The sequence below is a fragment of the Capra hircus genome, unplaced genomic scaffold, assembly GCF_001704415.2.
Source record: "Capra hircus breed San Clemente unplaced genomic scaffold, ASM170441v1, whole genome shotgun sequence".
Taxonomy (NCBI): Eukaryota; Metazoa; Chordata; class Mammalia; order Artiodactyla; family Bovidae; genus Capra; species Capra hircus.
In genome coordinates, this window is record NW_017215017.1 from 1 (window position 1) to 12,502 (window position 12,502).

General features: G+C 40.6%; 1 pseudogene; it reads right to left on the bottom strand.

Moving 5' to 3' along the window:
- Window positions 1-9,873: 9,873 nt before the first annotated feature.
- Window positions 9,874-10,658, bottom strand: LOC102177019 (annotated as a pseudogene).
- Between the last annotated feature and the right edge of the window lie 1,844 nt (window positions 10,659-12,502).

Genomic DNA, 12,502 nt, shown 5'->3' on the forward strand with positions numbered 1-12,502 from the left:
CCACTGTTTCCCCATCTATTTCCCATGAAGTGATGGGACCAGATGCCATGATCTTAGTTTTTGAATGTTGAGCTTTAAGCCAACTTTTTCGCTCTCCTCTTTCACTTTCATCAAGAGGCTCTTTAGTTCATCTTCGCTTTCTGCCATAAGGGTGGTGTCACCTGCATATCTGAGGTGATTGATATTTCCCCTGGCAATCTTGATTCCAGCTTGTGCTTCATCCAGCCCAGCGTTTCTCATGATGTACTCTGCATCTAGGTAAATAAGCAGGGTGACAATATACAGCCTTGATGTACTCTTTCCCAATTTGGAACAGTCTGTTGTCCCATGTTCAGTTCTAACTGTTGCTTCTTGACCTGCATACAGATTTCTCAGGAGGCAGGTCAGGTGGTCTGGTATCCCCATCTCTTGAAAAATTTTTCACAGTTTGTTGTGATCGGCACAGTCAAAGGCTTTGTCATAGTCAATAAGCAGCTGGCGCTAATGGTAAAGAATTTGCCTGCCAATGCAGGAGACATTAGAGACATGGGTTCGATCCCTGGACTGGGAACATCCCCTGGAGGAGGGCATGGCAGCAACCCACTTCAGTGTTCTTGCCTGCAGAATCCCACGGACAGAGGAGTGTGGTGGGCTACAGTCCATAGGGTCGCAAAGAGTCAGAAACACTGATGTGACTTAGTACAAGTAGAATGTCTCCCACACATGGAAGTAATCTCACCATTTCCCTTTTTCTATATTCCTGTTCTTTCCCCACTAAATACTCTGAGAGTTCAAAAATCAGTGCACACAGTAGCTTGATATTACAGAGAACCATTTTTAACTGAGTAGAGAGAGGGAAAACAAGGAAAGATTTGTATCTACATTTATCGAACCTATATTGCATCATCAAAGAATTCAGAATTTAATTTTACCAGAGGTGATAGTTTCTTTAGTATTTACTTAGCATCAACGTAAGTAATAGTCAGAATGATAGCAGATTGAAGCATATTTAATTTTTAACTTTCCAAGTGCTCTAAATAAAGGAGATTGTAATAATATGACCCAAGCTATTATATCCCAGCGGCACTTAAGACTGATAGATGTAATGTTCCACTTAGGAGCTATCATGGTACAATTAACTGGATGGTATTAAAAAGAAGTTTCTTAAAACAGTTAAAGTTGTAAAGCTATTTAGAAAATAGATCTGTGCTTCTCAAGTAAATACACACAAGGACTGCAGTCATTTTAGTGGATAATACAAGAAATCAACAAGCCCAATTCTAGTTTCCCATGGATGAGATTTAAACAGCAAATCTATGCTACTTTAGGCAATTAACATAAAGTATACTTAAATTCGGAAGATTTACTCTGTCATCACCTTCCCACACAACAAACACAAATCCCAGGCTCATTTGCCTTCATTAATTCACACGGCATTGCTGACTTCTGCTCTCAGCTGCTTAAGCACAGCCTACTTCAAGTTAAGTTCCTGCATCCGGGCTCTTTAGCTTCTGTTCAGATCCTGGAGGAATCACAGGGCACACACATTATGAGCCTTGCAGCCTGATTCTCGAACCCTGAGGTAGGCTCTTCCGGTGTACACAAAATCGAAGAGGTTTGTGGAGAACAATTTCTTGCCTATCGTCTGGCAGAGCTCAGACTCAGATGCCTGGCTCTGGAAAGGAGAGGGATATGATGGGCCTCATGTGAGAAGAGATGCTTTCCGAGATGTCTCTTGGACAGGCTATCTTCCTGGCTCCCCTTCCCAAATATTACAGGAATGGGGCTAATAAATTGTGATTCGGGGCTATATAAACCATGAACAATTTCAGATACTATGGCATCTTTGTATTTTTTGGAAATGGGTATTTAGTTGTGTTGTTTTAGTTGCTAAGTCGTGTCTGACTCTTTTGCGAACCCATGGACCACCAGGCTCTTCTGTCCATGGGATTTCCCAGGCAAGAGTATTGCAGTGAATGCCATTTCCTTCTGCAGGGACTCTTCTTACTCAGGGATTGGACTCGTGTCTCCTGAATTGGCCAGTGGATTCTTTACCAAATGTGCCACTATTCTCTTTAACCAAGGAAAATCCTTTTCTAAGAGTGAATATTAGTTCAACATCGTAAACGTTAACAGTAAACTAAAAGGATGGAGGCCCATGAAGGTTATAGAGGAGAGAAGGCACAGATGGAGAGGGTCTCATACCAAGAATAAGGCAGACAGAAGGGAGGAGAAATAGTCGCGGAGAGACGATGAGAAGATGCAGAGAGAGGAAATAGCAGAGCAGAAAGACATACTGCCATGTTTAAACACTTGTGATGAGCTCCGTGTGTGTCTTCTTCACGTGTTTGAAGGGAATTTAGTTCCTTTGCTTGTAAAAGGAGTCAGTTCAGGATCCAGGCTGTCCACTGGAGAATCTGCATTTGAGAGGGATATACATCGTACAGAAGAGGGGCAGCAGCAACGTGAGGCTGACCAGGAAATGCAGGTGGACGGCGTGGCCATGTTGGCTCCAGGCCTGACTGGATAGGAAATGGGGAGGGCCGAGAGGCTGGAGAATCAGCTGCCTGTGTTTCCACAGTGTTTGACTCCAGAATGCACTTAATCCCCACACAAACAGCTAGGTCTTGTCATATGTCTACCAAACCATGTGGAGATCACAGAAAACCTAGGCCAGGTCATGTTTTGTATTTGGTGGCCTCAAAGAAGGAAAGAAAAATTTTGTGTGTGTTACTTACCATCAACTGTGCTAAAATTTATTATCTGGCAACCTCTTGGATCCCATTACTATCTAGGAGCAAATAAGAGGAATGGGCTACTCAAAGTATAGCCTGGAGGACTGAGGCTGGTAACTGACTGTGGGATGGGACCACTCCGATCTGTAAATTTACAGAGTGGTAGCTGGAGACCATTTGGCTTGGACAGGAAAGGTCTCCTGCAATGCAGATGACCCGGGTTTGATCCCTGGGTCGGGAAGATCTCCAGGAGAAGGGAATGGCTACCCACTCCAGTATGCTTGCCTGGAGAATTCCATGGACAGAGGGGCCTGGCAGGGGACAGTCCATCGGGTCGCAAAGAGCCAGACACGACTGAGCTACTAATACTTCCAGTTTCAGGGGAAATTTTTAGTGAAGCTGGGTGCAGAATTTAAACTTACATGCCTCTCTTTAAACATTTTCAGTAACTTATTAAAAATTCTTTGTAAAACAGAGGCTCATCATGGAGATTAAGTTACAATTTATATAACGAATATTAATTTGAGATAAAATTAAAGGATCATTTTTTCCAATGCCCTTTAGCACAGAAGTGTATAGCATTTGTTTTTCATGGTAACCTATAGTTTTTTTGTTTGCTTGTCTAACTCATGTTCTCATAATATCTTCACATTCCCACATTTGGCAAATAATTGTATGCTTGGGGACTCTCTTGGAAGAAATAAAATGTTGTAAAAAATATTATTAAGAGAATAATATGAACTTACAGTGGTTTTATAATTAGCCATATTGAAGAAACCCAAAATATGGAATAAATTACTCAAAAACGATGTCATCTTAAGATGATTTAATTATGCACATTCACATTTAAAAAGTAGAGTTGACCTCCTTTCCAAAAAATAATTTCATTAATGGCTCCAGAATCTTTATCTTACAAACTGTCCTATTAAAACTTTTACCCATCAATCATACTTTTTAATTAACTAAACTGCAGACTTTATTTAGATTTCTCCAATTTTTTCATTAATGTCCGTTTTCTATTCTAGGATTCAATCCAAGATCCCACACTGCCTTTAATTGCCATGTCTCTTTAGACTCCTTCAGTCTGTGTCATTTTCCAGAGCTTAGTCTTTTGCGATATTGAACAAAATGATCTAGCCATCATTCTTGTTGGAAATGGTTTGCAATTATTCTTTTTAGCTTGGTTTCTGGTGGAAGAGTTTTGGGATAATTCTAAGTGGTGGTAAAATATCTGTGGTAAATAATAATTTTTTAAAAAGATAAAAAAAATCCCATATAGAAAGTACATAAAAACAATAATACAACATACATCGAGTTATGAAGACTAAGAATGTATAGGGCAAATATGAAGAAAATGATAAGATTCTAACAATGAATATAAAGAGCTGAATGAAAGGAGGACGTACCACTGGAATACTACTGGGTGGGAGTTTGAAAAATTATTTTATCTGGAGTAGCTGGGTGGTGTGGGAGAAGAGGAGTGCTCTTTGCCCTTCTAGATATTAAATGTGTTTTAAAACTATAATAATTCAATCGTTATGGTACTAAGGACATAAGGTACTAAGGACTAAGGACAAAAAGGTCAATGAAACAGAACACAAATTTCAGAAATAGCCAACTGCACAGAGGAACTTAGAATAGAAAACAATACATGTATTTCAATTTCTATAAAGAGAATGTCCCTCAAAATATAAAACTTAAACAGTAATGTGCCATTAAATGCTTCACAACTAGGTCCCTGAAAAAAACTGTATGCAAATATATATACGTACATAAATATTATACATTTTTTACTAAAATAGAGGATACCTAGCATACAATTTAAAAATAAAAATACACAATAGTCTTTACTGTCAATAAATGTTATTAATGTAATCAATTTTTTGTAATGTAATTTTTCAGAATGCTTTTTTTGATTTTTTTCTGACTTTGAACTTAGTCAATATTCAGCCATGATTTTTTGACACATGGAGTTGCATCTCAGTCTGCTAACTCTTTTCCTGATAAAAATATTATTAAATCTGATATGTGGCTTGTTAAACTTCTTTTCATCCCCTTCTCATTAATTAACTGAACTCAGTTTCAGAACTAAATCAAGCCCTGATTTGTAGCACTAGCTGATTTCCATGGTGTAAATACTCCCTTCACAACCAATTTTAAGCTACCAGTGACGTCACTGAATGTGGAGCTGGCAAAAGATGTGGAATATCGTGCTGCTGTGTCCACTATCTGCACGTGACCGTCATGACTGATTTCCAAAGTGTAGATAACAGGAGCATCTAGTAAAGTAACTAGTATTTATTGATTTTGTTTTAAATATAATTTAATCGTAAGTTTATGTAATTTTTAAATAACAGCTACATTTTATGTTTGATCCTCAAAATTCCTGAAAATCTGACAATTGGCTTTCAGAAGTTGCTGAGCTCTTAACCCTACAGATCACTGTTTCGAAGACAGGACCACAAAGTAAAACATTGGAAACTTTCTAAAATATTTAGACTGTAAAGAAAGTTAAAAATAAGATGAAAAATCAGAAAATGGATTAATTACTTCTCTGGTGGGCAATTTAGCAATATATATCAAAATAAAAGATTTACCATTTCTTTGATCAAACCGCTCCACTTTTCCTTCATCCGTTAATTCCTCATATTTATTGAGCACCTATTATGTTGCAGGAATGTCTAAGAATTAATTTTACAAGCATATAAAGACCTATAAGATAGGAGAGTTGCCTCAATATTTTATAGTAACAAAGCATTAATAAAATATAAATGTTCATCAATAAGGGATTGGTTAAGTAAATGATGGTTCATTGATATGATTGTAACCATTAAGAATGAAGATATAGATCAATGGTCATTGTAATGGAAATATGTCCATGGTGCATTTAAAAGCAAAAATCAGCAAGCTTTAAAAGTGTATATGGTATGATTCCATTTTGTAAAGAATAGTTGTATCTCTATACATGCACATACAGGGACTTCCCTGTAGCTCATATAGTAAAGAATCTGCCTGCAATGCATGAGGCTTGGGTTCGATCCCTGGGTCAGGAAGGTCTCCTGGAGAAGAAAATGGCAACCCGCTCCAGTATTCTTGCCTGGAGAATCCCATGGACAGAGAAGCCTGGCGGGCTGCAGCTGTGGGGTCGCAGCCAGACGTGACGGAGCAACTAACAGTGCTACTACCACACATGGACAGATACGCGCAGAGAAAGTCGGGAAGGATTGGCACAAGCTGTTAGTAGAGGCACACCCTTCTCTTCTGCATAAGTGGTTTTATAATGAACACATCTTACCTCTTAGAAATAACACTGAAACTCTTTCCATTAGAAATTATTGTGATAAATATGTCCATCATAGATGAATCATGTTCTAGAGAAAGGACTTTAGATTTTGGACTAAAAGCTTGTTTGGAGTTCACAGTACCATTTTCTCTAGTTGAGTATCTATTTGAAAATCCCCATAATAAATAGTAGAGTTAAAAAAGAGGTTTGAATTTCAGTTTCACTTCGCTTTAGCTATGTGGCCTTGACTGAGATAACTGTCTGCTCTGAGCCTCACTGTTCTTTCTGTGGCAGGATGGACTGCATTCTTTATTCATTGGTGAGTTTGAGTCAATTACTTAAACATTCTGTTGTTCGTTTTCTCTACTTGGGGAGTGTGGTAACAGTGGAAACGGTGGTAATAGTTGTACCTATTTCACAGAATCATTGTGTTAAACGAATTAAAATTCATGCCTGTCATTGAACAAATTCTGATTATTTTCACTATCTGCAAAATGGGTTGATGGTGATAACAATGATGCTAAAACACACCTGGAAGATTTGTTAAATATTTAATATTTAGACCAAGTGCTAGTTGCATCTACATTAAAAACACAGCCCGAGTAAGATTTCTTCAAGAGAATAGCCAATGTAATTTATTTATCTCATGTTACATCTCGAAATTAGATAACAGGACGTTGAATGCAAACTTTGGATTTTTTGACTCATTGAATAAAATACCCCTCTGTTCAATTACATATTTAACACACAAATATTTCTATATAATTTTATTTTGAGAAATCTTTATTGGACCATCATAATTCTTTATTATTCCATTAACTCAAAACAATTTGTGCTGCCTCACTTGATATTCTCTGTAAATGGAGGCGATGCAATTATGCTATTTTAAATAATTTAAAGTGCCATGTTCCCTGCTGCCCATCCATTTGTGTATATATTATTCTGTGAGCATGCCTACTGGATGCCAACACACAGCCTAGTCCTTCAGTACGGAGCCATTAACCACGTGAGGATCAGAAACGATGTATATATTAATGATGTATTTTAATTTAACACATGAGAGCAAGAGAAGGCTGAGTGACACATCATATTTAGCTACAAAGAAGGGAAGAACTCATTGCTTAGGAGTGTTCAAGTCACAGGTGAATAGCAAAAGGTTTTTATTCCCTCCCTGACAGAATAAATTTATCTCCTTAAAAGTCACCTTTATGCTTTCTACTCATCATCAGGAAGGCTGCATTCTGTATTTCAATTTTATGTGGACAAGACATTAATTTTAAGTGAAAGACATTGTTCTGTGCTGGAATTAAATGAGGTCGTTATTGGTTTGAGTGCTAAAGATGTGTCTGTGGCGGGGGCGGTGGGGGGTGGTTCAGGCTCATGTTTGGCTTTAATGAGAAAAGTGCTATGTGAATATGGTCCTCTTGACTTTTTTTGGCAGTGAAAGCAGAGTCTAAATGGGGCCATATAGTTGAAAGCTATCAGTAGCCTTCCTAAGTACCCGGAGTTAGAGTATACATCTGCTATCAGATAGGGGATGTATGCAAGAATAGATGGGTCCTTTCTCAGTGGAGAGATGGATATGGCCACTTATAATTGATTTTATATAGAGGAGCTCGGAGAGCATTAACTTGTGCTATTGAGAAAGGAACTTCAGAGGTCATCTAGTTTAAACCAAAGTTGAATCCTTTCAAGAATCATGTCTCTCCATTTCTTAAACACTCCCAGAAAGAGATTTCGCCACTCCTCTCAATACATAAATGTCATCAAATTGGCAGGAAAGAGAGAAAGCTGGTGATTAGAACAGGATGAATATTTAAAACCACCTTAACGCGTTCTATATCTGAGAGAAAATAAATGAGGTTTTGTTCAAATAAGGCCAAGAAGACCAATTCAGCTCTATTTGGGGCAAGTTCAGGTGATTGTCGAGGAGCACAAGCTAATTATAATTAAATAGTGCCGCACTCTCCTTCCTGCTAGACCCACATTTCCTGAAAGGCAACTTGATAGCATTTTCACCTTCTCACTTCCCATTCACTCTGCAGCCCAGTGATTGCTGACTTTTCGTTCTCTAATCAATTGAAATGGTTTTTGAAACTCACCCAAGGTGTTCTTTCCCAGTGTACGGACACTTCACAGGCTTCTGTTATTTGACCTCTCTGCTGTATTTGAGAGAGGAGGAAGGTTCTTACAAGTATTCTGAAATACGCAGTTTCCCGTTATTCTGTTAAATAGTGTGATGGGGTGAGGCTGGTCTTTCTAAAGCTTCCTTGCTAAAACAAGGGAGGTTGATTGGTCCTAATCACTAGTCTTTTCGTTTTGCTTTTGATATTTAACTAGCATTAAGTCAGCACTGTGTAGTTTTACAAATGTTGTCTGATTTAATGCCCCCGAATATCAATAGAAGGGAGGTAGCATTAAAGAGTCAGTGACGTTCATAGTGGTGAGCTACTTGACTGGAGTTATGTAGCTTCTTGGGGCTTCCCAGGTGAAGCTAGTGGTACAGAACCCGCCTACCGATGCAAGAGGTGCAGGAGGCATGGGTTCAATCCCTGGGTCAGGAAGATCCCCTGGAGGAGAGCATGCCAACTTACTCCAGTAATCTTGCCCGGAGAATGCCATGGGCAGAGGAGACTGGCTGGCTAAGGTCCGTAGGATTGCAAAGAGTCGGACAACTGTTGCTTCAGTCGAAGCAACTTAGCCTGCATTAGTGTGCGGGTAGCTCTTTAAGTGGTGGTGCTTGGATTTAAACGAGCCTTGAGCCCTTGTCCAGTATAGCATAGCAGAGGACAGCTGAGGGGAGCAGAAATCAGCTGCTCAGGGCACATGTCGCAGCGGCAGGAGTGAAATCTAAGCGCAGGTCATCGTCGTCGTTGTTCTTTAGTCATTAAGTCCTGTCCAACTCTTTTGTGACTCCATGGACATAGCCCACCAGACTCATCTGTCCATGTGATTTTCCAGCAGGAATACTGGAGTGGGTTGCCATTTCCTTCTCCAGGGGACCTTCCCAACCAAGGATTGAACATGAGCCTCATGCATTGGTAGATGGATTCTTTACCAGTGAGCCACTCCGTTCAGCTGTTTAGTACCTCAGTCACATCTGACTCTTTGCGACCCTGTGGACTGCAGCATGTCACGCTACCCTGTCATCACCAACTCCCAGAGCTTGCAAACTCATGTCCATTGAGTCGGTGATGCCATCCAACCATCTCTCTCTCTCTCATTCCCTTCTCCTCCTGCCTTCAGTCTTTCCAGCATCAGGGTCTTTTCCAACGAGTCAGTTTCTTTGCATCAGGTTCCAAAGTATTGGAGTTTCAGCTTCAGCTCTTCCAAGAATATTCAGGACTGTCTTCCTTTAGGATTTATTGGTTTGATCTCCTTGCAGTCTAAGGGACTGAACCACTAGGAAGTCCATAAGCACAAGTGGTAGAATGTTATTAGGCTGAACACATAGGGACTGAAAAAGCGTGTACCTGAGTCAATAAAATGGCTTCAGACTGACTGCCTAGGAGAGCAGAGAACAGTAAACCGAAGTCATGATGTGAACTTAGATCTAAACTTCTCATCCCAAAGAGAATTTTGGACTTAACTTGTCACACTCATAATGACTAATTAATTGTCTCTTCACCTCATAGATCACAGATTTTGCTTTTTTTTTTTTTAAGATATTTGAAATACAACTTTGATTCTAAACAAAAAGGAATGGGAATGACAGGAACAAGACTGCACCTCTCAATATTGTCATGTGACCATAGATAGCAGTCTTCTATTTGAAACTCAAGGAGGAAACAACTGTTTCAAAACACCTAACTATGCAGGTCCAAACACTGAAGTTTTTTTTAAACTGCCACTTTCACTCCAAAGCCCGTCCGTTTCCTTCAGCATCCAAAGATTAAGCACATGTTCTGCTTAGCTATATAATAAAGCGGCAGACACGCTGCACCACTGACATCACAGGACAGTTGACTATAAAACTAGACTTCTGACGCTGGGCCCCAGCCTCACTTTCTCACAGGTCATCATCTTCATCCGGGAGAGCAGTTGTCCTGAGCAACCTCTAAATCGTGCTCAAACTGTGCTGCCAAGGCTGGGTCCATGCCCACCTCTGGCAGGGCAAGGGCAGGCATTGGCGACAAACTCCAAGTTAGGGGCTCAATCAGTTTTCTAGCCAAGCCAGAGGAAGCGGCTTTTCCAAAGTTATAGTTACTTTTGGCAGAAATGTCATGGTACTGAAGATTCTCTTTCGGTGGAAGGGCAATTGACTTTGCCTTAACCTTTCTGTGCTTATATCCACTTTATTGCCACACAGCACAACTGAGATATTCTCACACGCTCGTATCAGATCTCTATGCCAGTTGGGTACATTCTTGTAAGTAACTCTCAATGTTACGTCAAACATTATAAGGGCACACTGAGCTTGTATATAATAGCCATCTCTCAGTCCACCAAATTTCTCCTGACCAGCTGTATCCCACACATTGAACTTAATCTGTCCTCGGCTGGTATGGAACACAAGAGGATGGACCTCACACCAAGGTAGCTACATACTTCTTTCTCAAATTCACCAGTCAGATGACGCTTCACGAATGTAGTTTTTCCAGTACCACCATCACCAACCGATACAAGTTTGAACTGAACTTGGGTTCTCCTTGGGCAGCCATTGCGATGTTACTGGCAGAAGCATCTCCACGCCCGTCTGACTGACGGCTGGAAAGATGGCGGAAGTGCAATTCAAATACCCGGACACGCAGCGGGCGGACGCCGGAGCGCGCCAAGGGAGGGCGGGGCAACGGCGGCGCCGCTCCCACGCGGCCCGACGCACGCGTGCACGCAGGCCGCCCAGGCTGCGGCGTCGCACCCGCTAGCCTGCAGCCTGGGGCGGCCGATTTTGCTCACTTCTTCAACTGCTGTGTCTCAATCCGTAATACAGAAGCGATTAATGAGTATTTGCTGAATGTCACAAACCCTTTTCCTCTTGAAATTCTCTGACATCTACACGCAGGTTTTCCTCCCAAGTCACTGGCTGCTCTTCAGCCTCTTTATGAACTTTACTTTCTCCTTGACCTTCCAGGGTTTCTCAAGAATCTACCCTTAACGTACATGGAAATCTACTATACTTACACTATTGAGGCTATCAGGCCTAGTGGTATTCACTATCCTGTAACTATTGCCTCCCCCGTCTTTAGTTCATTTTAAATTTCTCTTCTGAGCATCATAGCTGTATCTTCAACTATCTTCTAGCAAACTATGTTTTGGAATCCTATGGACACCTCAAATGCAACAAGTCTAATATAATGCAACTTAGCCCCCATATTCGAACATTGGTGTTTTTGGAATAAAATATTTTATTTCAAAGGGAGGGTCTAGAGCTTTCATCATATGCTCTAAAAGTTCCATGGCCAAGAAAAGTTCAGAACTAGTGTGTGTTCTTCCTAAGAACCAGTGCTTTCCTGTGAATCCCAATCCCAGGGGTTAGGGCAGATTCTTGTGTGCAGGCAAAGAAATGTTCGCCATTGCAAGGTTTCTCACCATAATCCCTTGCCCCTTGTGAGAAGACCATAATTATTTGGTCTACATATATGGCAACCTGCTTTGCTCTGCTATCATTCAACACTTGCTTAAGCTCTGTTCTGCTTTTAGGACCAGCCTTCCTGTTGGTTTATTTCAGGCTACTGTCTTAAGGTAAAGTGAACCGAGATGTGAACAAACATATACCAGGATATAAAAAAAGAGGAAGAAATTTGAAGGAAGTCAGAACAGGCACTTGTGTCTAATCACATAGGAACAAGAGTGAGAAATGAGAATAGATAATGATTAGGAGGAAACTGGTAATTTCTGAGTAAGTAATTTGAGAGGAACTGTGGGGAAGACAGACTACAAGTGATAAAGAGAGGACAGATGATGAAGGGAGTGTGAAGGTGCTTGGAAAGGCAGCAGTGAAATTCGTGGCCGTGGAACCGAAACGGAGAGGAAGGACTCGAAAATATGGAGAAAGGGGTTAGAGTGTTTGAAGGAGAAGGTCAAGTTCAGGAGCAAGGTAGTGAGAGAGGTGAGAGCAGAAAACAGTTAAAGAAGGTGGGAACCAGAGGCAAAATCATGTGCTTGACATTGTCTTCAAGTGACATTGAAGAAGCTGAAGTGTTCTTATTTTCATGCGTAGGTTAGCAGAGTGGAGATGAAATCAGTGAGAAATTGTGGGAGAAGTGTGTGTGGTAGGTTTTAACATTTCTACAGATTATTTGATATTCCTCCTTATGTGCCTAATTCACTTCCCCTTAAATATGAGCCAGGCTTTGTGATTGACTTCTAACATAAAATGCAATGAAATTATGCTGTGTGGCTTCTGGGAGTAGGTCATCAAAGGTGTACAACGTCTATCTAGCTCTCTCATGGGATGCTTGTCTTTGTAACTCCGCTACTGTGCTTTGAGGAAGCTTAGGCTATCTTAGAGATCTACATGGAGAGGCCTGTGACCCTCAGCCCAGGCTGAAGAACCAGCCAAAAT